Source organism: Pelodiscus sinensis, chromosome 6 (assembly GCF_052426305.1).
Source record: "Pelodiscus sinensis isolate ZL-2025 chromosome 6, ASM5242630v1, whole genome shotgun sequence".
Lineage (NCBI taxonomy): Eukaryota > Metazoa > Chordata > Testudines > Trionychidae > Pelodiscus > Pelodiscus sinensis.
Window position 1 is genome coordinate 97,998,792 of NC_143057.1, and position 27,471 is coordinate 98,026,262.

At 41.6% G+C, this 27,471-nt stretch overlaps 1 protein-coding gene across 4 annotated transcripts in view; it reads left to right on the top strand.

Annotated features, from left to right (window-relative positions):
• Positions 1 to 27,471, top strand: part of PLPP1 (phospholipid phosphatase 1) — a 165,462-nt gene that overhangs the window by 1,274 nt on the left and 136,717 nt on the right. The window lies entirely within an intron of this gene.

A 27,471-nucleotide genomic window follows, 5' to 3' on the forward strand; every position in this document is an offset into this window, starting at 1 on the left:
AAGCTACAAGAGGACTATCTATTTGTTTTGTGGCATGAAAGATGGTACAGCATTAATAATGCAGAAGATGAAATATATAAATAAACCCTTTTCATTTAAAATGAGTGGTCTTATCCAAAATGCTCATTCTCAATTTAACAGTTTTTTTTTTAAATTATAAAGCTGGTTTAACAAACCCCTGAAAATTATCTGGTTGTTTTCTTCCACTCTGCAACTCTAGACACTCCTAAAGCTAACCGCCAATTAACATAGCTAGTAGAGGGAGAGCCACTCTTCAGTAAAAGCTGATACTTGAAAGTCCATCGATTTACTTGTATAACCCATAACCTCAACAAGTTCGCTGGTGATAATGTCGCATCTTCTGTAACCAGAATCAGGCTTGGTAAGATCAATTGGAATGTTTAAGATGTACAACTTCTTTCACTAATACTAGTTCATTTACTAATGTACACGGTCTAATGTGCCTTCCCCCACCCAGATCAAAACTGTGCACAGTTGGTGTGACTGAACTGGCATTAGTATCCATCTTTCAGCAGCCGTGCAGCTGCATTGTTGGTATAAATGACATAAGGGCTAATGGATGATTTTAGCATCATATCATCAAAACCCTGCAATGCTGCTGAGAGGATTACATGTCTGATCTTTGGCTGTAGGTGGAAACCTAATTCAGTTGCTCCAAAACCTGTCCTTTTTTTAAAAAAATTTTCTTTCTCCCCCTTTCCTCTCCCTCCCTGGATCTTGAGGGAAGAACAGGCATGGCCTTGCTGAAGAATCGATTTCATTTTAATGGATAATAAATGTAGTGGAATATTTAATGTCTATTTGGAACTTGTTCTTATCATTTGTATCTAGTTCTGTATGTAATAGTCACTTAAAAAAAAGTTAGTGTGTGTAAGCACACACTAAAGACATTTCCAAGATGGCTACAAGCATGCAACCATCTCATCAGGATATAGCAATACTGCAAAAGGATTTGAGTCAGATTATAATTGGCACTGGTTGGCTAACTTGGAACTGTAGCATTCTCTACCTGCAGCCAAGGAGGACTTTTTTTTAAATATTTGTTTTAAAAAAAATATTTTATTATGAAATGCTTTTAGTCATAATACATCAACATCAATAGGGCACTACCTTAGGAAGGGAGCTTTGGCTTCATGTAGTAAATAGCTACAAACTGATCTGTTAGTCTCTAAAGTGTCAAAAGATTCTAAGTTTAACACTAAATACATATATACTATCATGAGCTTTTATGGGCAAAATCCACTTCTTCAGATGAGTTTGAGTGGAGCTCTTTTTCCCCACTCAAGCTCATTTGAGGAAGTGGGTTTTGCCCATAAAACCTCAGAGACTATCATACGTTGCCACAGAACTACCATTTTTAAAATTACAGATTAACATGGCTACCCCTCTGAGACTTAACTTCTTTAAATAGTCTCACTATTAAATTTGATTTTTGAAATCTTTTTGTGGCCTTTCAGGCAGTTAAGTCTTAATTTTATATGGGGATTTTTTTAAATGACTTTTTAATGGCTCAGGTATTTAGCATGACCTGTAATTTTACTCTGGAAGTTAAAATGCTTCTTAATTTAAAATCTTTTAATTTTAAACTTGCTGTGAAGTATTTATATACTTAAGGAAAAGTGATCAAAATTATACAAACCTTCAATTTCTGATGGTGGATAAAAATAAAATCTCAGCCTGTTTCTCTGATTTCCCCTTAAGGATATCTAATTCAGTTCAAACTTAACCAAGAGCTCTGTTTTAGCCTTTTCTCCTCCTTACTGTTGTCTTTCTTGATCACTGTGGGAAATGGTATCCTGTACCATTCTGCTTAGTATTTGGGCCTGGGCTTCCTTTCTGACTCAGTGAAGCTGTAACATATAGGCTATATTGAAGTCTTGAAGATATATTTTTGCATAACATCTGTAAAATATAGCCATTTGTATCCCTCCATATAGCTAAACTTCTCAGTCAGGCTTTCCTCCTATTTGATTAATACATAATTATATGGCTCTTTCTCTCTCTCTAGCATTGATACAGCAATCCTTCTGTCCTCCTTCCCGCTCAGAATGTTTCTGCAAAGATCATTTTTTCTAAGCTGTTTTGACCGTGTCATTGTTTCTTTGAATCCCTCCTGGCTGATCTTTTTACTATAGCCTCAAACACAAGCAACTTGTCTTCACTTTTTCAAGGCCCTTCATAATTGGTCCTTAGCCTACATGTCCTGCCTATATCAATAGCTAATGAAAACATACCACTGGCTCACAGCATCAGTCTCATTTGCCCATTTGCTTATTTGAAAATAATACCATTCTTTCGCACATGCTTCCCCCTCATGCTTGGAATAAGTTTCTTGTAAATTTCTGCAAAACCAACTCATTCTCTTTCAAAATGCTCCTTAAAATTTTCCTTTGTCATGAAGCCTACAGAAAACTTGACAATGGCAAGGCTGTTGATGTGCTGACATCATACCCTAATTACTCTGTCTGATGCTGTATGGTTGTTTCCTTGTGCTTTTTCCCCATCTGTATGCATCTGGTGTCTCTTGGACTGGAAGCTTTTTGGAGCTTTTTGGCACTCTTTGTTCTATGTGCAGCATTTAACACTGGGTGGGTTACAGTCCATGACTGAGGCTTCTAGGTTATACAAATTATCTCCTGCATGGTCCATGAGTGAATACTCCTCTTGCCCTGCAGCAGAATATTCTTCACACTCTGGAGGGGAGGGAGATGAGGAACATGCCTTACTGAATAGTATAAACTTAAAACCTGGTCTGGTAGCACTTTATAGACTAACAAAACATGTAGATGGTATCATGAGCTCATTTATATGGCACACTTTAGCCAAGCTGTTCGTGAGTATTCTCCAAAATAACTGCAGCACAATGGATCTGATGGTAAGAGGTTTCCAATTCCCTAAGTCTTTCAGAGCCTCAGGGTCCATCATTTTGGGGATGAGCAGTGATCAACATTCCTTAATCCCATCAGGAATCACCCCTGTAACAAGCCAAGTATTGAACAGCCCAGCCAACGTATGGCCCTCGGGATCCATGCAGACCAAGTCTCTCAAGCTGACATTGTCAGGGCCCAGAGCCGATTTCATACTCATTTCTTTAATGTTTTTCATTATCTCTTTTGCTGAGATCAGGATATTGAATGCAGAGTTGTCTGCATTTGCATGAAGAAGTGGGACTGTGCCCAGGAAAGCTCATGATACCATCTACATGTTTTGTTAGTCTATAAAGTGCTACCAGACCACTTTTTGTTTGTTTATCTTGTGCAGACTAACTCGGCTACCCCCTGGAGTTACTGAATAGTCTCAGAGTACTGAATAGCTGAGTCTCTTCCACAAACATATCTTCCTTAACCTAAGATCAACAAAAGGAAAAATTATATAGCACTTAGTCTATAAAGTGCTACCAAAGTGCTATATAATTTTTCCTTTTGTTTTACCAAGATCAGACTAACATGGCTACCTCTATTACTTTTTAACCTCAGCTAGTTAATAAGATTGGGGAAAAAGTGTGACCAGTGTATCACAGGAAAATAATTGTTTCACACCTGCAGGCTTAAATGCATTGACAAAACCTGACAGACAAGGTGGAATAGGTAATATTGGACTGATTTCTGTTTGTCTAGGTTAGAGAGACTAGCTTTCACACTGAGTTCTTCAAGTCAACTGTAGTTTGCCAGATATCTAGGCTGTTACTATCTGTAAAATAAAATGTAGGGAATGGCTTAGTTTATATATTAAGGGATGGGGTGGGAATAGATTTGGGTTAATGCCAGAAGGTCTGTCTTGACTGGGAAGGGCACATGATTTTAGTTCAGTGTATTATATGGAGAGTGTGGCTTTAGCCCGAAGTCTCCATGGAAGATATTTACATTTCAGAGGGAAAACTCCTGCCTGATGTGAAATGCTACCAGTTTTTCAAACATCCTTGGTTCTTTCCTTGTGCTATTCAAATGATCAATGAGCCTCTGGGACTAAAGAGGTCCACCGGTCCTCTACTGGAGACTGCACTTAATATTTCATGAATGTGACCACTGGGAACTCTCTGATTAGAGTACAGGAAACCCTGCTTAGCAATGTGATTGAAAACACTTCTAACTTGATAGACCAGCCAGTGTCAGGACCAGCTTCAAATTTTGATATGCTGTCACAAAAAAAGGTTAATGCACTATTAGGTCTGCTAAGTTTTTTTTGTTTTGTTTGTTTTTTTTTTTTTTTGTTTGTTTTTTTTTTTTAATATATCAACTTTCTTTTGGAGTTATCTACAAAAAAATTTAATTTGGAATTTTCACGATTCTTTTTTTTAAAAAGATTATTTTTCTTTCTCCAAGTAGCTTAGTATGAAATTGCAATTTGAGCTAGATTGATACTGAAATTATGCTTGTATAAAACATAATTTTGAACATTCTGAGCTGCAAACCACAGCAGTATGCACAGTAAATTTAAAAAGTGTGGCACGGAGGTACTATACATCTACCCAACATGGCTATGTCTACACTGTAGGCTTCTTGCACAAGAACTGTTTTGCACATGTTCTTGTGCAAGAGCGCATCCACATTACCATGTGCTTTTGCGCAAAAGCGTCCATGGCAGCGTGGACGCTGTCTTGCATAAGAAAGCTCTGATGACCATTTTAACCATGGGGTTTCTTGCTCAAGAAACCTCTGTTGCCCGTCCATACTGCCTTGCGCAAGAGGGCTTATTCCTCATGGGGAGAGGAATAACTCTTGCGCAAGAAGCCCTCTGTTCCCATGCTTTACTGTAAATTTACTTGTGCAAGAATGCACATGCAATGTAGATGCTCTGCAAGTTTTTGCACAAGAACGGCTGTTCTTTCACAAGAAGCCTACTGTTTAGACGTAGCCCATATGTTTTGTGCTGTTCTCCTTTAGTGTTTCCTATCCAAGTGTGCCTGCTGAGCTGTGGGTAATTCCCTATTTTCAAGGTGATTGTACTGCATATCACTGCTGAATGTGAAATACTTTTTTTTTTCTTCTCTAGAAAATACAGGTGGTCTGAAGTACAGGCCATTTCCTCCTCCTGCACACTCCAGAATGTCTATTTCTCCCCCCCCCCCCCCCATAGAAAAGTGATGTGTAGGTTGCCAAGGTTTCTTGCACTCAAGCAAGACCACATAGTCTCTTACTAACATATTAAAATTACCATGGAGGTATGCAGTGCTTATTAAAATACAGGTTGACCCTGACCAATGCCAAACCAGAATTTGCTGAACCATGGGAGGTCAATATTATATAGCACAATTAACAACACTTCCACTGCTTTCTGGTCTCTTAGAAGACATTTGGGGTAAATTAGAGCTAATAAATAGCAGCACAGAACCCTGAGAGCCAGGATCAGTGACTGTAAACAGACTTTATGGGACCAGAGGAAACTTGGCCACACCCATAATTGGACATCTGGCTAACTAAAATCATGCTGGATCATGGATGTTGATGGACTAAAGAAGTTCAGTTTATAGTAAGATGCAATCCTTGTCCCCCAAAATATAGTCTAATATAAATGAGGAAATGCTTTTTTTTCTTCCCGTTGATGACAACTTATTGACCCTTTTGATTTAGCATTGTGAATGAAACACTTGGGACAGTGTTAGAAGTATAATCTTCTAACTAGGTTGTCAAACAACCGTTCTTCCTAAAAAGAGAAAAGAGGTTTTCACGATTCTTTTGAAAAAGGGTTTTTTCTCGAAAGAACCACATCTAGACTAGTGTGTGTTTTTATTTTTTTTATTTTTTATTTTTAAAGAACCTCTTTCAAAAGAATGATTGGAAAAAGATACGCAAATTCACACCAAATTTGCATATCTTTCAAAAGTGAAAGCAAGTCTAGATGTGTCCTGAGACTCTTATAACACACATCACCTCCAATAAAGCTGGTGCAGTGTGGCAAAATCAATAACATACAAATGTCAATTAGCCACATTTGATTTATGGCATTGGGGGGTGGAGGAGAGAGCTCTTGTCCGTCATCTTCTACTTGGAAGATAATTATGCTAGTTTAATAAGTACTTCAGATAAGGTAGAAGAATGCTGACCCTCTGTTAGATTTAAATCAGTCGCATTTTTAAAATCTTGAAAATGATGGATTGAATCGTGTAACTTGCAGAAGAGTATTGGATCACCTAGAGCATTGTTAGAATTTGTCTGGAACAAATGTTGATCGCTGTCTGTCTTCCAGATAGAGACTAAGGTGATGTCTCTACTGCCAAAAACAATAATATGGGCCTACAATAGGATAGCTGAAGTGTTTAGTCATAATTTGGCAGTTAATGAGTATAAACCTAGGATTTTTTTTTAAACTATCTATTTTTAACCCCCCCTTCCAATTCTCCTGTCTTTCCTAAATTGTATGTCTATGCTGCATGTTGCTTTCGTGGACTGTAGAGTACATGAACATGTATGCCCCACCCTCAGTCCAATTAGCAGAATAGCTGGTGGGGCACAGCTTATATTAGCAGTGAAAGCACCTGAAAGATGCAGGTAGGTATGTGAGTACACACTCTACACACTTTCTGCTTAACTAGCCCAAGCTTTGCTTCCTGTCTACTCTGCTATTTTTGGCAGCATAATGTCCTGCTATCTCTATGTTCCGGTAGCCTTTCTGTAGAAGAAAGACTGCTTCAGTGCAGGGGATGGTCTGGCAAGGGGCCAGCTGCAGGGTAAAGCTCTAGTAGCTCCTTGTTGCTGGATTCCTTCCCTGATGCAGAGATACTTCAGAAAGCTGATCTATTTCTCACCTCTCTCTCCCCTCCCACCCCCATTCCCTTTCTGTCTCCTTCCCACCAACAAAGCATTTAACTGACATGTAACTGCACATTGCAGTGGTTGCAGTTGTGGCATGTAACTTACATATCCACTAAATGCAGCTGACACTATGTAATTTAGATATAGTCCCTAGTGAAGAAATAATTTTAAATGACAGTGGAGGAATCAGTGCTGATCGAACAGTGTCTCTTTCTGTGTGGGGTTTGCAGTTTCTAAATGCTGTAGTTCAACCAGCCACGCCACCTTTACTTTGACTTCTTGTGACTCTCAAACACTATTAGTACCACTTCTCACATTCTCATCACATGAATGTTAAACTGTGAATACAGATTGTCAAGTCTTCACAGAATCTGCTGAAAGGGGCAACTTGTCTTCAAATTAATTATAGTGCATGTGAGATTCTCCAAAGTGAAATAGTGATAGAAATGTAGCTGTGTTAGTCTAGTGTAGCCGAAACAAAATACAGGACTATGTAGCACTTTCAAGACTAACAAGATGGTTTACTAGGTGATGAGCTTTTGTGGGCCACTTCTGAGGAAGTGGGTCTGGCCCACGAAAGCTCATAATCTAATAAACCATCGTGTTAGTCTTTAAAGTGCTACATAGTCCTGTATTTTGTTCCAAAGTGAAAAGCATTTCTTCCAAGATCCTACTGAGAGCAAAGGTGACTGATCAAAACTGCAAGGCTTTTCCTCATCCTGTCTTCATTTGTCCTAATCCCTGAATACTTTTGCTGCTAAGAACAGCACCTGCAAGAAACTCTCATTACGTTACATAATGTTATCCACCTTATCCAGTGTGTGTCTACACAGCACCTTTACCTCGAAATAAGCTAAACAATTTGCATAGTGCAAATTTCAATCTTTTTTCGAAATAAGGCGCTATTCCGTGTAAACCCCATTGCACAAGGAATAAGGGACTTTTCGGATGTCAGAATAGTGAGCCCTTTATATTTTGATATGACAGGCTTGCTCTTAAGACGTGGAACTCTGCCGTGTAGACCAAGCCCTAGTGTCTTCCACTTTTGCCATATTAGAAAGCAAAAATTCAGAGTAGTCAAAGGGTACGTCTAGACTACATGCCTCTGTCGCCAGAGGCATGTAGATTAGGCTACCAGACATAGTAAAATGAAGCAGCGATTTAAATAATCGCCGCTTCATTTAAATTTACATGGCTGCCGTGCTGAGCCGACAAACAGCTAATCAGCTGTTTGTTGGCTCAGCACGATAGTCTGGACGCGCGGGTGGCGACATCAGAGGTATTTGTCGACCACCCAGGTATGCCTCCTGGGATGAGGTTTACCTGGGTGATCGACAAATACCTTTGATGTCGCCACCCGTGCGTCCAGACTATCGCGCTGAGCCGACAAACAGCTGATCAGCTGTTTGTCGGCTCAGCACGGCAGCCATGTAAATTTAAATGAAGCGGCGATTATTTAAATCGCTGCTTCATTTTACTATGTCTGGTAGCCTAATCTACATGCCTCTGGCGACAGAGGCATGTAGTCTAGACATACCCTTAATCTAATATTTACTAGTTAGTGAGCCATTGTCTTATGCCACTGGTCTGGCATTTAGCTTCCCAGATGGAAGCAACTGGGTTTTAGTAGCTTCAGTTCAAATTCTATTCAGTTTACTTACTATACTTGTTTGCCAGTAGGGAAAGCTTTTATTTTTTCTGCTGTAGTTTATATCTCTATTCCCCATAGCTCCTGATGGATTACATTTTAAAACCGTATCATTCTGTCCCTAGCACAATGTATGAAGATGTAGATTCAGTTCATCAGTAAACCTCTCTGTCTATATTTGGTGGTTGTGGGGAGGGCGTGGTGGTGGAAGGATGGAGCTTGATTGTGACCGAGAACCTCTATTACTTTCCTTTGACTTAACCAATCAGTTACACTGCAACTCACTAATGAGACCTCTTGCATTGGGCAACTTAAAGGGTGCTAGCTCTTCCTGCACTCCCCTCCTCAGTCTGTGACTGCTGGCAGTACTTGAGGATGGAGGTGGGAAAAATCTTAGGTTTAGCTCTGCTGGGCCAAATATGTGGGACAAATTATTAAAAGTGTGGTGACTGGAAAAACATGACATATACCCACAAGTCTGAAAAATCCCTGCTATAGGTTGAACCTCTCCACTCCAGCACCCACGCTGAACCATTGGAGGTCCATATTGTCTAGCAGCTTTATCAACATTTCCACTGCTTACTGGGCTCTTAGAAGACATAGAGGGTAAATGAGAGCTAAATAACAGCACAGAACATTGAAAGCCAGGACTGGTGGCTGCAAACAAACTTTGTGGGTAACTTGGCGACACCCATGATAAGTGGTATTTCAGCTAATTAAAATGATGCTGGGCCAGGGATGTAGCTGGAGCAGAGTGTGCCAGACTAGAGAGGTTCAACCTGTAGTAACAGGATTAAGTTCTCAGAAACCCTGCTAATTACTTCCTTTTTTAATTGAAACTGTTAGAATTCTAGACTGTTTGTAGAAAGGTAAGACCCATAAATACAAACAGCCCATCCTTTTGCTATGTCAGTGGGTTTTGTTCCCTTTTTTATGGTCGTCAGTGTTCAGTCTATGCTGCTTTTTAAACTATCCCTGTTGTTAAAAGGGAGGTTACCCTTCTCTTTGTTGGGAGTCTGCTTCAGCACACTGAGTTGGGGTCTTATTTGAAGCCAGTGGAAAATATTGACTTGTAAAAGTAATTGTCAGGGTTTCATGTGTTCATGTAATTTTAATCCAAGTTCCAAAGAGAAAACTCCCAGTCTTGCCAATTCTGTAAGGTCTGTTTAAAGTCTGTCCCTGAAGCACAGAAACCTTACTGTAAACTTCTTCACCATCATCTGTCCTACTTTTGCTGAAGTCAATGGCAAATCTTTGAGTTGACTTCAAAGGGAGCAAGATGGTGAGATTAACATCAAGATATCACAGTGATGCTGTGTGTAAGAAATGGAATTTTTAAAATGTATACTTTAACTTCCGTATTGCATTCTTACATGTCCATAGCAGTATGTATTACTGATGTGTGACTGCACTTCTAACCACAGAATCAACTTGCAACATAAAACTAAAACATAACTTCAAATATCCTTACTGGGGAAGGAAGGGAGAAGGGGAGAGAGTTCTTCAGTGCCCCTTTTCAGAGAATGAAGGCTGGCTTTTTGAGATACTTGTATTGTACTGCATGGTGTATGTATGATTGTTTATCTAGTGATACTTGAGCACAAGTATGCAGATATGGACAATTTAGCTCCTTTTTATTAATTGTGACTGTGCTGTTCTCATACTGCAGACTTAGTCATGGAAGACTAGCCATTCTTCCAAGATGACAGGAACATGAGCTCACCAGTTGGCTATAACTGCTTTCCAATTGCTTTAATAACATTTCTAGAGTTCTATTTTTAGCTTCCCCAATTAAAATGTATCAGAACTAATTAGATGTTGTCAATTGTATTAATTTTAATATTAAACTTTTGAGCTATGTACGTTATTGAAAAGATTTAGCTTGTGAAGTCAAGTTTTCTACAAAAGACGTAGAAAAATATAAAGCAGCACAAAACTTAGAAATCAAGGAAAAACCAGAAAAGAATAAACCTATGCTGAGGACATTCCATGGGCCTCCAGTCTTCACTGTAAACTCTTAGGGTACATCTGCACTTGCTACCTAGGGATGCAAATGTAGGCGACCGAAATTGCTAATGAAGCGAGGATTTAAATATCCTGCGCTTCATTAGCATGATCTCGCTGGTGCGTTACTCCTCTCAACAGCTGTTTTAAAAGTGAAAGTGTGCGCCGGGATGTGTTAGTTTGAACCAAACCCCTTGATGTTTAAATCCCCGCTTCATTAGCAATTTCGTTCGCTTACATTTGCATCCCTAGCTCAAACTAGGGAGCAAGTGTAGACATACCCTTATAGATTAATTGGAGGGGTTATATCAGTTCTTTAGCAGACATCCTTTTTACCAGATAACAGCAGGTATTTAATTTAAAAAATCTTGATAGGTTAAGTAAAAATGTCTCCTCTCCTTTTTTCTTTGGCTCAACTTTCAGTCTCTCATGATATCATTTCAGAGTTCTTCAGTTACTATGGAATCTTCCAAAAAGGAGAGAGCTGACTCTCTTTTTTGTTTTCCTTTTTTTATTTAGAATTAATCTTTCAGATCTCTTACCTGTAAAGGAACCTACACAAGAGGGAAAGTCTGCTTCTTCTCCCTTGCTTTCTGCACTCCCACACAATATTTGCCAATCCTTTAGAGTTTTCTGTGACCTGTATAAAATCAGGCTTTTCCTCACTCTCCAGACTGACACTGTGGTCACATCAGCACTGTAAACTGAACTCTTTTTCCCAGAGGGGATGTTTTTAATAATGAACACCTAAATTGTATGGCCAGGCAGTTTGTTGACTTGTATATAACTAGTGGTTCTATTATCTTCAAAAGGACAGATAATTCCCCTCTCTGCGTGAAAATACTGTTGTATTGAAGCACTTACTTCCTTGTATTACCTAACTTTTTCCCTGTCCATACGAATACAAGCTGAGATGTTAATTAATATGTATTGGAACATATTGTAGGAGCACTTCCTGTGCTCTTATGTGATGGTGTTGCATTAAAGGCTTCTTTTGAAACTATCTCTGAACTAACTTGTCCAGATTCAAAAGCAGACATAGTATTTATTTATTTTTGCAAAAATATTTCTAATTACTTAAATGTACATTAAAATGCAGTTTTTCAAACATTACTATAGTTTACAGACCTCGTATACTTCGGAACAGTTATGAAAACAGCAGTTTGCCAAAAGAAGGCCTGGCTCTAATTACTAAAATAGTTCTTATATGTATTCTGAGGCATGCTATTACGATACAGTATAGAAAAATGACATTGTCTTAGGGATGATGCAGTGTGTTAAGGAAAACCTGTACTTTTATGAATGTTGCCATTATAAAACCTGGATCAGCTGAGAACTTTAGTGGTTATTTTTAAACTAGAACATTGCTGTGCTACATACCTACTAAGCTGCGCAGGAAAGGAGAACCTTTGTGTCTTTCTCAATAGTTAAAAATCAGTCATGTGTACAGAGTTCATGGTCATTGACATGAAATTCCTTTCAGAAATTGCAGTCCAATGTATACTAGGTAGAGTGGGGAAATATTCAAACCATCTAACTTGATAGACCTAGAAAAATCGCTAGATTAATTTTACACATCATAGACTTTTAAACAAGAAACCTGTGATATTTGTAGTTGCAGAACTTCTCCACCTATTTGACACCCCGTTTCCTTTTATGGGAATAGGGGAAGGCAAGATCTGAATGGGCTAGACAGCTACAAAATCTGAATTGACAAGGTTTTGACCCTAGGTTAATTTTCTTTTCATTAACTTTAAGAGACAACACTAGTACGGCCAGATCTTATTCACTGTATACTCCTGCCTATACCATTGTGGTAAAATCAGTTACTCTGATGTGTACTGAATATTTGCAGCAGAATGTACAGATGAAGTTCAGTAGGACTTGCAGGCACGTGGTAGCTTTGAAAACCAGACCACTGACCTCGCTACCTCCGTTTTCTATAAAATCTCAAATTTGTACTTGTTTTCCTGCTTAAAACAGGGATGGCGAAGATTAATGAGCTCATGTTTAGAAGGCACGTAAAGGTGTAAAAGGTTGTGTAATGGTTCTTTAAGTGTATCTACGTTGCTATCAGGTAATGTAGATAGTAAATAAGAGTTGCCCATAGGAAAAAAAATTAAATAGCTTTAATCTTTATAATAAACTATTCCCTCACTTCTAATTAAGTTTCCCTATGTACTAGATTTTTCAAGCAGAACAACTCTTTCTCTCCTCTCCTCCCTCCCCCTTTCCCAGTTGCCACAGCAATCCTTTTCTAGCAGAAACTGTACAGTAAATGACTTTCTCCTTTTGAGGTGTCATCAGTATCACACCACCGGCTGGGCCAGCAGAATAGCCATGAAAGAACATTGTGGGTGTTTCTATTACTTTTATTCCACCTTAGCCACCCAGGAAGTTGTTAGCATGTTCTTTTTTGTTAATGAGAAGTTGCAAAGTGTATGAAAAGAACAGGAAGAAATGTTAGCTCAGAGTATAGTGTTAATCTATAAACATGTATTTTCTTTGTTTGCCAGAAGGCTTCCTTAAATTACAGTATCAGAACCATTAGGTTGTTATAAACAGGATAGTATTAAAATACTTCAGCTAACAATCTTAGGTACACAGGGCAGGAAAGAACTACTAGCCAGGTATAACTATGAAAGATAAGGTAAGGGAAACCTGCCAGTGAGGTGTAAGGGCAGCATTCTGGCAAGCACCTGTTAGTTGTCTCTTCGCTCACTCTTGGCTGCTGGGAGTAGAGAGTGCATTGATCTACACCTCTGTATCTGCCTGCCTATGTCTAGCTACTAGCTGTTTTGACAAATTCTAAGTGCCTCTTTCCTTCAGTGTTTCAAAGAGCTTTCTGTCTCGTGTCTTACTTGCAGTCATTCCAGAACCGCTGGGATGTGTCTCTCTATTGATCTGTACTTTTGTGCCAGCTTCCTTGGCTGCTCTGGGTAAGGAGGAGGGGTGGGCAGGGAAGAGGGATCTGCTACTTCTGTTTCTCCAGCTATGATGGTTGTTTTTTTTTTTATTTTTTTATTTTTTTAAAGTGGTTTTCTCTCAGTGAATAGTCTCAGCACCTTTCTTGGTTGCAGCTGCTCACTGACTTTCCACAGCAATATGAATCTGACTTGACTCAGCCTTTGCAGAAAGTTGACATAAGGTACATAACTCCAGCTATGTGAGTAATGTAGTTGGAGTTGATGTAGGTTGAGTTACTGTCTACCGTGTGGGGGTTGACAGCAGACACTCTCTTGTTGTTTCACTTTACTTAGCCACTGACAAGGAGAGTACAGGGATAGACAGCGAAGTGATCTGTGGATGATTTGATGACTGTTTGCTAATCTCACTAAATCAGAATATAGATCTCCATTGCAGTATAGATGTACCCTCAATCTCATTGTTGCCCATAGGGTTCTGAGTTTTGCCACTGCTAATCCTTATGTTTGCCAAACTGGATTTTAATAGTCCTGGGTACTCTTCTGCTCCCCTTCTCTCCCCACCAAATTTTGTTCTACAGGAAAGTTTGTACAACCCATATTTGCACAGTTTATAGTGAAAACTCAGCTTTTCCCTATAGTTGAAGCAAAATGCAGGACAATGTAGCACTTTAAAGACTAACAAGATGGTTTATTAGATGATGAGCTTTCGTGGGCCAGACCCACTTCCTCAGATCAAATAGTGGAAGAAAGTAGTCACAACCATATATACCAAAGGATACAATTAAAAAAATGAACAAATATGAAAAGGACAAATCACATTGCAGAACAGAAGGGGGATGCGGGGGGGGGAGGGGGAGGAAGGAAGGTAAGTGTCTGTGAATTGCTGATATTAAAGGTAGGGAGAGTGGGATGTTTGTGAGTTAATGGTATTACAGGTGATAATTGGGGAAACTGTCTTGGTAATGGGTGAGAGAGTTCAAATTCTTGTTAAGTCCTTGTTGGCAAGTGTCGAATTTTAACATGAATGACAGTTCAGAGGATTCCCTTTCAAGTGCAGATGTAAAAGGTCTTTGTAGCAGAATGCAGGTGGCTAAGTCATTGAGAGAGTGTCCTTTCTGGTTAAAGTGGCAAGAAACTGTTTTCTCTTTGTGATCTTGTCTGATATCTGTTTTGTGGGCATTAATCCTTTGACTAAGTGTCTGAGATGTTTGTCCAATGTACACAGCAGACGGACACTTTCGGCACATGATAGCGTAGATTATATTTCTGGATGCGCAGGAATATGTGTTCTTGATCTTATAACTCACTTGGTTAGGTCCAATAATGGTATCAGCAGAATGAATATGTGGACAAAGCTGGCAACGGGGTTTGTTGCAAGGGAAGGTACCAGGGTTGGTATTAGTGTGGTATGTCCTGTGGTGGTTGGTAAGAATCATCTTGAGGTTAGGTGGTTGTCTATAGGAGACTATGGGTCTGTCTCCCAGAGCCTCTTTGAGCATGGTATCCTGTTCCAATATAGGCTGTAGTTTATTGATAATGTGTTGGACAGGTTTAAGTTGGGGGTTGTAGGTGATGACAAGTGGTGTTCTATTGTTGGTTTTCTTGGGTCTGTCTTGAAGTAGATGGTTTCTAGGTATTCGTCTGGCTCTTTCAATTTGCTTTTTTATTTCTCTGGGTGGGTAGTTGAGATTTATAAATGCTTGGTAGAGATCCTGAAGCTTCTGGTCTCTGTCAGTGGGGTTAGAGCAGATGCGGTTGTATCGAAGGGCTTGGCTATAGACGATGGATCGTGTGGTGTGTTCTGGATGGGAGCTGGATGCATGTAGGTAACTGTATGAGTCGGTGGGTTTTCTGTAGAGAGTGGTGTCTAATTTTCCATTGTTGATTTGTACGGTGGTGTCCAGGAAGTGGATCTCTCGTGTAGAATGGTCCAGGCTGAGGTTGATGGTGGGGTGTAGGTTGTTGAAATCTCTGTGGAATATCTCCAGTGTTTCTTGGCCATGCGTCCAGATCATAAAGATGTCATCGATGTACCGTAGGTAGAGGAGGGGTGAAAGGGGACGGGAGTTGAGGAAACGTTGTTCTAGGTCAGCCATAAAGATGTTAGCATACTGTGGGGCCATGCGTGTACCCATGGCTGTGCCGCTGATCTGGAGGTATAAGTTGTTCTCAAACTGGAAATAATTGTGGGTGAGAACTAAGTTACATAGGTCTGCTATCAGGTTGGCAGTAGTGTCCTCTGGGATAGTGTTTCTAATTGCTTGTAATCCGTCTTCATTTGGGATGTTGGTATATAGAGCTTCTACATCCATGGTGGCAAGGATGGTATTATTGGGGAGGTTATCGATGTTTTGTAGTTTCCTTAGGAAGTCAGTAGTGTCTCGGAGATAGCTGGGGGTATTGGTTACGAAGGGTTTGAGAAGAGAGTCTACATAGCTGGATAGACCAGTAGTGAGCGTGCCAATACCAGAGATGATGGGACGTCCGGGGTGCCCAGGTTTATGGATCTTGGGAAGTAGATAGAACAATACTGGTCGGGGGTCAGAAGGTGATTCTGTGAGGATTTGTTCCCGAGTAGCTGTGGGGAGGCTTTTAAGGAGACAGTGTAGTTTCTTTTGGTAGTCCAAGGTGGGATCAGAGGGGAGAGGTTTGTAAAATGTGGTGTTCGAGAGTTGTCTGGTTGCCTCCTGGTTATAGTCGGCCTTATTCATAATGACCACAGCACCCCCTTTGTCAGCTGGTTTGATTACAATGTCCAGGTTGTTTTTGAGACTCTGGATGGCATGGTGTTCAGCGCGGCTAAGATTGTGTGTCGCTTGTTGTCGTTTGCGAATAATGTCAGTCCGTGCGTTGTTGCGGAAACTGTGTATATAGAAATCCAGATTGTAATTCCGACCGTCAGGGGGAGTCTGCACTTGAAAGGGAATCCTCTGAACTGTCATTCATGTTAAAATTCGACACTTGCCAACAAGGACTTAACAAGAATTTGAACTTTCTCACCCATTACCAAGACAGTTTCCCCAATTATCACCTGTAATACCATTAACTCACAAACATCCCACTCTCCCTACCTTTAATATCAGCAATTCACAGACACTTACCTTCCTTCCTCCCCCTCCCCCCCCCCCGCATCCCCCTTCTGTTCTGCAATGTGATTTGTCCTTTTCATATTTGTTCATTTTTTTAATTGTATCCTTTGGTATATATGGTTGTGACTACTTTCTTCCACTATTTGATCTGAGGAAGTGGGTCTGGCCCACGAAAGCTCATCATCTAATAAACCATCTTGTTAGTCTTTAAAGTGCTACATTGTCCTGCATTTTGCTTCAACTACCCCAGACTAACACGGCTACATTTCTATCACTTTTCCCTATAGGCTCTCAAGAATCAGACTATACTGCTATATAAGTTATACAGTAGTGATGTTAAATTTTGATTAATGAACTAATCGAATAGTCAATGGGATTACTATTGACTGTTCGATTAGTCAATAAGAACTAGTGCGTTCTGCCTTTGTAATGTACAAGAGCCCTAGCTAGGGTGCTTGTGCATTGCAAAGATTGAAACGCCACGTGTAGTCCAGGGCCAGCGGGGAGGCCTGCCGACCTCACACTCCATGTGGTGCTTCCTCTTTGAAGTGTATAAGAGCACCAGTGGGGACTCTTGCACACTTCAAAGCTGACTGCCGCTATACCCCTGGCTCCCTCCCATGGAGCTGGGGGAACTGGCTTTTAAGCTGGCTCCCTTCAGCAACCCTACGTCTCTCTCCTGCCCCCCACTGCCTCTTTGTGACTAGTCAACTAGTGTGTCAACTACCCAATAAGCTTTTGCTTATCGGATAGTCGACTAGTCAATTAGTTGCTTACATCCCTGTTATCCAGTCTGTGATGTACTATAGGGATGTTAGCAGGTAATAGAGTCAACTAAACAAATGAATTCTTAGCAGTTAGTTGAGTATTCTGCGCTCCTTGGGAGTGGGGCTGGCAGCCAGTGCAATCCCATTCCACTCCTGAGGAGTCCTCTGCGCTGCTGCCTCTGTATCAGAGGCAGGAAGTGCGGGGTGCCAGGTGGGACACCTGGTCCATGATGGGAGCTAGTTTAAAAAGCAGCTCCCCTTGTGGGCCAGCTTCCTGCCCCTCCATGCTGCTGCCTCTGATACAGAGTAGGGTTGTTAGAGAGTGAGTAATTAGCTAAATGTGTAGTCGATAGAATTTTTGTCCACACAGAGGCAGCAAGGGGAGGAGATATGAGTAGTCGACTAGCTTAACAGATCAGCCTACGTTTATCGGTTAATTGCCTAGTTGACTACTTGTTCACATCCCTATTGGAATATTGGTTGGATGCTGGGACAGATCACAGCGTTCTAAGAATGAACAATGTGACCTATAAAGGTGTATTTTAACTTTACGATTAAAGCTTAGTGATTTTTTTTTTTTATTCAGTTGGAGACTCCTTGTATAAAGGGGTGTGGCCTCCCTGAATGAATAGTTGTGCATGTGTGGTGTGTTTTTGTTTGTCTTTTTTTTTGCAAAGCAGGAATACCAGATCTCCAGGTGTGGCATTTTGGGTTTGTCAGACAAGTTCTGACTAATTTGCAGGCATACTGAAATAAGACATTGGCAGATTGATAGTACACTTCTATTACTGTACATGTGTATAAAAATACTGGGTTTTTAAAATTGGTTTTGAACTAGAAATTTGATTTGAAATTATGGCAGCCTCTGTTAAGGCCAAAGCTTACTTTAATCATCATTTTGATTAATTAAAAAATATTAATTAGTATGTTTATTGGCCTGAATTTCTTGCGTAATAAATTGCTGAAAGCCACTGGCTAAGGACCTGGAACTAGTTAAGTGCTAAAACAGCTATTTTAAAAAATGCTGTTAGCCTCTTTTTACAAGTATAGAGAGAACTTTATTTCATTTGTTTAGGTAGTTTAGTCAATGATTTTTTTCAGATGGAAAAACCAGGAACGCTTCCACTTCTAAGATATCAATCAAATGTGGGCGTGAGGATGAGATTGTTCTCTTTTGATTAGTTAAATAAGGCTACCTTATATCTCCTGGATACATAAGAAAAGATGCGTCAATTTATCAAAATGTGTTTCTGCATTTATTAAACAAAAGCACTATCAGTCCGTTACGAATTGGATTGTGAACAATCAGCTTCAAAATGCTGGGTTTTTTGCATTTGAATTCCCTCCAAAATAGTTTTGACACACATCACAAATAAAATAATTAATCATGGAAAATAATGAATTACGCATTCCTTTATATAGCAACATAAAACTAATTGGAATAAATATAGGGTAATCTATATAAATTCTCGAATACGAAGGTCATGCTTGGTCAGACCAAAGTCCATGTAAAAAAAACATTACTTACCTTGTAACTAACTGTTCTTCGAGATGTGTTGCTCATGTCCATTCCAATTAAATGTGCGTGTGCTGCGTGTATGGATTCCGGAGCTTTTTCCCTTATTAGTACATGGTGGGCCAGGGAACCCCCAGGAGTGGCACCGGCATATTGGTGCATACATACCCCTGCTGGTCCCTCACCCTCTCAGTTCCTTCTTGCTGGAGTCCTCCAATGAAGGGGAGATGGGTGGGATTTGGAAGGACATGGGCAACACATCTCGAAGAACAATAGTTATGAAGTAACCATTTTTTTTTCTTCGAGTGCTTGCTCATGTCCATTCCAGTGAGGTGACTCCCTAGCAGTGGTGACCTCTCTTTGGAGGTGGGGTCAGAGACTGACCCCATCTACATGTTAACAGACTGTAGCATAGCCCTGCCAACGGTTGCATCTGGCCTGCTGAGTAATCACACAATGCTCTAAGAAAGTATGCACAGAGGACCATGTGGCCACCCTATGTATGTCAAGGATAGGTACTTGCGCTAGGAACACCGTGGACATTGCCTGCACCCTTGTAGAGTGTGCCATCAGTGGAGGCGTTGGTCCACCCACGCTGTCCTAGCATTCCTTAATGCAGGAAGTATTCCAGGAGGATAGGCATTGGGCCAAAATTGGTGAGTCTTTCATCCTCTCAGCTGTTGAAATAAAAAGTTGTGGAGATTTACGAAACTTTCATCCTTTCTATGTAGAATGCTAGGGCCCTTCTAACATCCAAGCAATGTAGAGCCTGCTCCCTAGTCGAGGCATGAAGTTTTGGGAAGAACACCAGTAAGTAAATGTCTTGTGACATATGAAATTGAGAGATCAACTTGGGGAGGAAGGCAGGATGGGGATGCATTCTAACCTTGTCCTTAAAGAAAATCGTGTAAGGGGGCTCCCAAGTGAGGGTCCTCAGTTCTGAGACCCTCCTGGCTGACGTGATTGCGATCAAGAATGCCACCTTCCTTGACAAGTGCTTCAGAGAGTAGGTGCCCTCATGAGACCCATCATGACCAAATTGACATCCCAGGGTGGCACTGGGAGGTGTCTATAGGGAAACAACCTGTCTACCCCTTTCATGAACTTCTTTACCATTGTATTAGTGAACATGGATGGACCTGTGACACTCCCCTTCTCCCCCCCCCCCGGTTGAAAGTCTGCAATCGCTGCTAAATGCACCTTCAGTGAGGATGTAGGGAGGCCTTGATGCCTAAGATGTAGTAAATCTAAGATTGGGGGATTGTAGCACACGTCGGATTTACCCCCTTCTGCTCCCCCCATCAGGCAAACCGTCTCCACTTGGCCTCATACAGTGCTCTGGTAGAGGGTTTTCTACTCTCTAGCAACACCTTCTGTACCTCCTGCAAGCAAAGTTGCTCTAGCCCTGTCAGCCATTCAGGTTCCATGCTGCTAAGTGGAGGGCCACTAGGTTCAGGTGGCACAGCCTCCCAAATCCTGGTTGATCAGGTCTGGAACTAGCGGCGGCACCACAGAAGCCTCCCACACCGAGGTCAGTGCACTGCGCACCAACAGGCCCCACTTCAGAGCCAGCAGCTGTAAAGCAGACTCCATGAGGATCAACTTGAGCCTCGAGTCCTTTTCTCTCTTGGTCCTCGGTTTAAAACTCTTGCAGATGTTGCAGCTTTCTGTGCGATGGGCCTCCGAGACACTTCAAGCAAGAGTCACGTGGATCCCCGTGGGGCATAGGTTTCAAGCATGATGCACACGGCTTGAATCCCTAGGGCCCTGGCATCCCTTCCCCAGCGGGGGAGAGGCAGTAGGGGAGAGGCAGTAAGGGAGAAGCCCTTCTTATCTAAAACTATTTACAGAAACTAATGAGGGACTAACTAACTGAGAAACACTTAAAGATCTAAAGAACTTTATACAGGCTAAGGGTAAAGACTGTCAATCTTGACAACCACCCCAGCTACTGTCATGGGTGGTAAGAAGGAGGTGAGGGGCCAGCAGGGGTATGTATATATGCACGGATATGCCAGCACCAGTCCAGGGGGCTCCCCTGCTGGCTCAGTGGGTAGTGTTAAGGGAAAAAGCTCCGGAATCCGTGCACGTGGCTCACGCATACCTAATTGGAATGGACATGAGCAAGCGCTCAAACCCAGTATTCTGCATTCCAACAGCAGCCAATGCCAAGTATTCCAGAGGGAATGAACAGAAAAGGCAGTCCTAAAGCAATCCCTCCTCTGTGATCCATTCCCAGCTTCTGATAGACAAGGGACACCATTTCTACCCATCCTGGCTAATAGCTATTGATGGCCCTATCCTCCAAGAATTTATCTAGTTTGTTTTTTAAACCCTGTTCACAACATTCTGGCAAGGAATTTGTTTGTTTTTAAACCTATTAATTTAATTTGATGACCCCTAGTTCTTATTTTACAGGAGAAAGTAAATAGCATTTCTATAACTCGTTAGCAAGTTGGGGTACGGTTTGATAATATCAAGTGTTCCTCCATTCTACTCCATTACATATATTAAATTAAGGAAAATGTTAAGTGCTCAGTTGCAATTCAGATTTCAGTTTCCAGTCAGGCACCCAGGGAAAATAAGAACACACAAGTAGTGAAATACACTAAAATTTGATGCAGTTACATGACTATTCAGTAAATGCAGAGCTGCAGTGGGGGGTAGCTCCCGGACCTAACCAGGACAGAGTGTATTCCCTTATCGACTAATTGTGTAGTTGATAGAATTTGGATCGACTACACAATTAAGAGTTGGGTAACTGGCTAACATTCTTATTCCCACCTGCTGCCCTACTTTGCTTATCTTTTATGAATTGTGTAGAAAAACAAAGTTAATGCCTTTATTTAATTTTGTTCTGTGATACAGAGGCAGCAGTAGTGCGGGGTAGCAGCAGCCCCTGTCTGCAGGGTGCCCAAGTTCCCTACGGATAGAGGCTGTTTGTTCCTGTCAGTCCCCGTAATACACGAGGTTCGAAGGGATGCCGGAAAGGATGAGACCACAACTGGGGGGTTCAAAAAGAACAAACTGATTTTATTTTGATGGCGCCAGACAATCATCAGAACAAAAATTAAACAGATTGCCAGACAACACAAAACAATTCCCTGAGGCTTTTCTAAATCACAGTAATTCCCAATAACTGCCCAGGGGTTAGGAACAGTTGAATTAACACTGGTATTATCCATAGGGCTGACTATTTACACAACTTTATACAAGGAAACAGTAAAAAACCTAAACCACAACTATTTATAAACTAACTTAGTAACATTTTAGCCACTGTCACTTGGCAAGCAATAAGGACAACTAAAAAATCAATTAGGATAGGGATGATGGTGTGTGGGGGGGGTGTTATACCAGTTCTGGAGACAGCAGGAACACAAGTACCGGTCACACGCTCATAAACTGTCTCCACTCGGGTCGACCAACTCGGAGTACGCTCAGTAAGACTCAAGAGCGGGGGGTGCAAGGCGTCTGGGTGATCAGGCCAGGCGTTCACTCAATGCGAATCCCCAGTGAGAGAGGGGCTGCCTGCCTGTTTTATTGCCTGTGAACTTATCACCCCATAGGTTGGTTTTTGCTGCAGTGGGTGGAGTAGCAGGCCTGAGCACCAGTCAGCCCACTGGCTGATCTGTTACTGCAATGGGTGGAGCGAGCAGGGGAAGATTATTAATTTACATGCCCTTATATGGAAAACACTCCACCTCACAGACAGAGCCCCCTATACCAGCCTCAGAGGTATTACAGGCTATGGCTCCCTGCGACGGGCAGTCATTTCTGATGTTCTGTCTTGGACAGTTCCCAGTCAACAGAGGTGCATGGAGAGCTGGTGTGAAAGCTGGTTGCTCACGTGTATCACCTCCAGTCTGCCCCCTTGACCCTCTCTGCTGCTACCTCTTTATCAGAGGTAGCAGCGTGGGGGTGGGAGGGCAGGTGTATCCGGTGGGGGTCAGATTGCACTGGCTTCCGCCTCTTCCTCCTCCCTTCCCTGCCTCTGGTATAGAGGCAGCAAGGGAAGGGATATGTGTGGTGGTCAGGATTAACTGAAAAACCCAGGCATATCAGTAAACCGTGTAGTCATCTACAAGCTGACATCCCTATTGTCTGTTGGACAGGAAGTTTCAGGAGCATACTTACATGCTTTACCTTTATATTATGGTCTTCTGACTAGTTCTAATGCATAGGTATAATGTTATTTTTTGAATTTAATAAACACTTGTGTATATGACTGCAGTGCAGGTCTAGACTATTGAACTTGTGTGTCTAAAGCCTCTTTTGTTTGAGGTTTAGTTAAACAGAAGTGTGTGTTCAAAACATTCCCCTATAATGTTTGCAAACTAAGTAGAATAGCGTGTTTAGTATGTGAGAACCAAGAAGTGAGAACAGTGATGGCTAAGACTGAAAAGTGGTATAATAGTTTTCTGATGACTCAAGCTGAGGGAAGGGTAAATAACAGCATGATTTTAAGTAAGCTAGACTCTTAACATAGCCAGTTTTAATACTGGCAGCATGAGTAGGGAAATTAAACTTAAAATCTGATACTTTAAATTCTTGGTGTTGCTGTTTTAAAGAAACAAGTCTTTAAATCAAGAGTAATTTGTGGCTTTTTTTTTTAAATATGAGGAAACATTTTTCTTATCCTGAACTGTGACTCTGCTTATGACTGTGTAGTTATGTCTTTGTCCTTTACCCTCACTCAGTTCAAAGGCCATTATGTAACCGATACTACAGTAATAATCACTTTGGCTTATCTTTTATGGATTATGTGAAAAAACAAAGTTAATGCCTTTATTTAACTTTGCTCTTCCTCACTTTATAGAGGTTATGACAGAATAATCTGTTAACAGAATGTGGGTGATGATGTGGCTGCAATAAAAGACAGTTGCAGCCAATATCCCCCCCTTTTTTGGGGGGGGGTGTAGTAGGACTCATGTTGCACAGTCAGGGAACTTGAAGAGGACAACTGTACATGGAGTGTACACTTCAAGAAACTTCTAATTCTCATGTAACCCTATATATGAATGAATTATGGAGCGTGTATGACCTGCATTGCCAGTGTAGTGGTGAACAGCATGCATCTGAACTCAGGTTGCCAGTGTTTTGTTGAATGTTTTCCTGAAGTCTTCATCACATGTGATATTCATTTTAAAATGAATCTTTAGATGGAGGGCTGGCAATCTCAGTCAGAATGTGTTCAGATTAGGTGCTGTACTTGGCCTTACTAAGTGATTTAAATTTTTTTTCTGAATAAGTATCATTGGCCTTTTGATTGTATATCTGCTTCCCACAGCTCTCATTGGCTGGGACAGTGAGAGCTGCAGGGACCCATGCCTGTGGATAATCAATATAAACAAAATGTTTTGCAGCCTGCTAGTACGTTAGCCTGATAGGCTGAGTGCTGAAGTTTGCCAACCTCTGGTGTATATGTTAACTGCTAACATTAATCTTGATGAATGAATCCAGGAGGACATGTCTTTTCAAAAACACAGGCTTTCTCTGAAGTGTTGTGAAAGTGAAATGAACTGGATTTTTAGATCTGCAGCATCACTGACAAAATTAACACAAATAACTTCCTTTGCAAACATTGATGTTAAGTTTGTTCTCCCACAGCACACTGATTTACTTTCTGTTCCTTCAGGTTGCAAAAGCCTTTGGGCATCTCAATCTTTGTGCCATTTATCTGACTATTCCTGTGTTCTGATGTATTAATCTGTACTGTAGACTTGTCTTTTTACCCTGTTTCTTCTCCTTTTAAAGTCACTTAAAAATTAGGGCTTTTTCAGTGATGCTTATTGGGGATAAGAAGTGCATGCCTCTTTGACTTCGTTCATAGCATTGTATTCTTTAAATTAAAATTTTGAATTGTAAATTCTCTTTGGCTAAGATTTTGAACCTTTTCTAATTTAAAGTATTTTACTTATCGTCAAGTATTGCATTTCCTCTTGTTGTTACGTAAATAAAAATAAAAAAGTCTGGACTCATTAGATTAGAAGAGAGTTCTAAGTCCCTCTGTGGTTCTAAAAATCTCTCATGTGAAGAGTTCTGAAGGAACTGTGCTGCTTACTATAAGAGGAGAGATGGCATCAGGGCCAGCTCTAGGTTTTTTGACGCCCCAAGCAAAAAAAATTTTGGCTGCCCCCCCCCCCCCTTTTTTTTTTTTTTTTTTTTTTTTTTTTTTGTCCAAGGAGGGTGCTCACGCAAATGCAGCTTGTGCGGCTCCTGGGGGGATGGGGCATGCGCTTCAGGGGGAGCCCAAACCCCAGGACATTTTCATCTCCTAGGAGAGCGCCTGGGACTCCCCACGTGAGGACAATGGGAGGGCAGGTTCATCCACAGCAAGCCAGTTAGACTTCCAAAGCATGCAGCTGTTCACATCACCTAGTGCTGGAGTCCAGGTCCCACTCCTCACTCTGCAAATGGATTTTATTATTAGAAGCCTTATAATCACTCAGACTCCAACCCCAACACATAAGCTGTCCAACTCTTGGTGTCCATGGACAAAAATCCGCCTCACTATACAATGAAACAGTTCAAAGGGATTAAGAGCACTTTTGTTTCAACTCCCCAGCTCAACTGTCCAGAACAAGACACGCACCAGACAACAAAACCCCACTAGCCTAGGACCTATTCCATGAGTGCAGCCCTGTGCTTTCTTTTTCAGGGACGGACCAAACAGCCTCTGAAGCAGGGTGGATTGGTTTAAATAGCTTTGGTTTAAATCTCTAATTTTAATCATGATTTAAATAGGCAAGCAGGAAACCTAGGTTTAAATGAGCAATTAATCATTTAAATTATACTTATAAAATTTTTTCCTAAAGGATGGTTGAGTCCTTTTGATTAGCAGCCTTTAAAACATGTTGTGTTACAACTAAATATAACATTTATGCCAAATTTGGTGCTTCTATTTACTAACCAGGAGAATATACTCAGTACAGCTATCAACTAAATAAATGCCCAACTAATTGTGTAACTTACATGTAATCAGATTCTTAATTATAACATTTTTATTCTATTACAAAATGGTGTGTAATAGGAACCCTTAAGAGGCAGGTTTTAACCCATTTATTATTTGCTACGTGGTGGCTATTTTTTTAAAAACATATGATTTGCATCTACTTCTGTCTGGATGGAAATTCTATTTAAACAAAACTAGCATTTAATTTTTGTATGAAATAAAACTACCTAAAATGTGAAGGACACAACAAAAGTATCCAAACACATTTTGCATCTAAAATTAATTTATTAAACAAAGGAAATATCCATAGTGAATTTAACAGATTGAATCTAGTGATGATCTTCTTCAAGATGTTAGAATGCTCTCATAACCAGTTTTTTTACTGAGAGAAGAGGAAAACAAGTTTTTCTGGTTTGTCAACTCTTGGTTTTGCAACAGTGAACGAACTAATCATTGAATTGAACTAGCTGAATAAATCAAAGTGATAAAAACATTCTCTCTTCACCTGCAGAAGAACCTACTGCTGATGTAAACACTGGTTCTGGGTACTTATACTAGTGAACTGGTAGAATTTATTTAAAAGTTGACAGACATGTTCTATTTAATTTTTAAAATTAATTTGTAAGTTAGGTTATGATAAATTTAGGCTATAACAATTTAATTTAATTTTAAAGGGGTGTGTGTGTGTGAGTATTTGTTTTAAATAATATACAGTTTAAATGGGATCACAATTCCAATTTTAATAAAGCTCTCCTGCCCCAGACAGGAAGGGACTTGGGGACATGGGCACTGGGAACACCGGAGTTCCCCTTCCTCAGACAAAAAGAGAGGGAGAATCTCTTGGGTCCCAGGCAGGGGTAGGGTTGTCAGGACACAGCACAAGGGGGCTGGGTTGCTTGGTAGGGGTGTGTTGGGGGGAGGGTACAGGGCCCAGAGAGTAGGGGGAGGGGAGACTGTTTAGAGAACCAGACAGGAGATGGGTATCGGGGGGGAGGGAGTAGATGGGGTCCCAGCAGGGTTGCAGTGGGCCAGGAGATGGGGTTGCTGGGCAGAGACTGAGCTGGGAGAGGAGAAGGGGGGAGGGGTTGTGGGACAGTGGGCAGGGGCACACAGGCCGGGGGGGACAGCCGGGCAAGGGGAGTTGTGTGTGTGTGGGGGGGGGAGAACACAGGCAGGATGGGCAGGGGAGTTGCGGGAAGGGTGCACGGGCAGGGGGTAGCTGGCCGGTTGGGGGGGAGGGGGTGCACTCATGAAGGAACAGAAAAGGCGGCTGGGCTCAGCCTCACCAACTGTGGCCGCCCCCCAGCAAGCATCCCAATAGGGGCCAGGCCCGGGGCCACCCACACAGGGCTCCCGAGGCCAGGCGCAGTCTCCAAGCAGCAGGGTGCGGGGGTCCTAGCTCGGGGAGGCCTCTGTGGGGCTCCCTGCTCGGGGGATGGGGCCCCACCGCAGCTGAGTCCCAGCGCCTGCCGAGCTCCTGAATTCCGCTCCAGTGAGCCAGCTGCCGGGAGCAGCCACTGTGGCCACGGCCTGCCCCGCCGGGCTCAGCATCACCAGCCGCAGCTGCCCTGCCCTGTCCTCCCAGCGGCCCAGGGCCAGGCGCAGGCTCCCATCTCTGGGCGGCCTCCACAGGGGCCGGAATGCTGCCCCTGGCAATGTGCCGCCCCAAGCACCTGCTTGTTTTGCTGGTGCCTTGAGCCGGCCTTGGATGGCATTAAGAGATGAATCAAGAAGGTGGTGCTTTGGATCTGAAATAGATGTAAATTAGGATGTGGCCCAAGTCAAGGTTAGACTG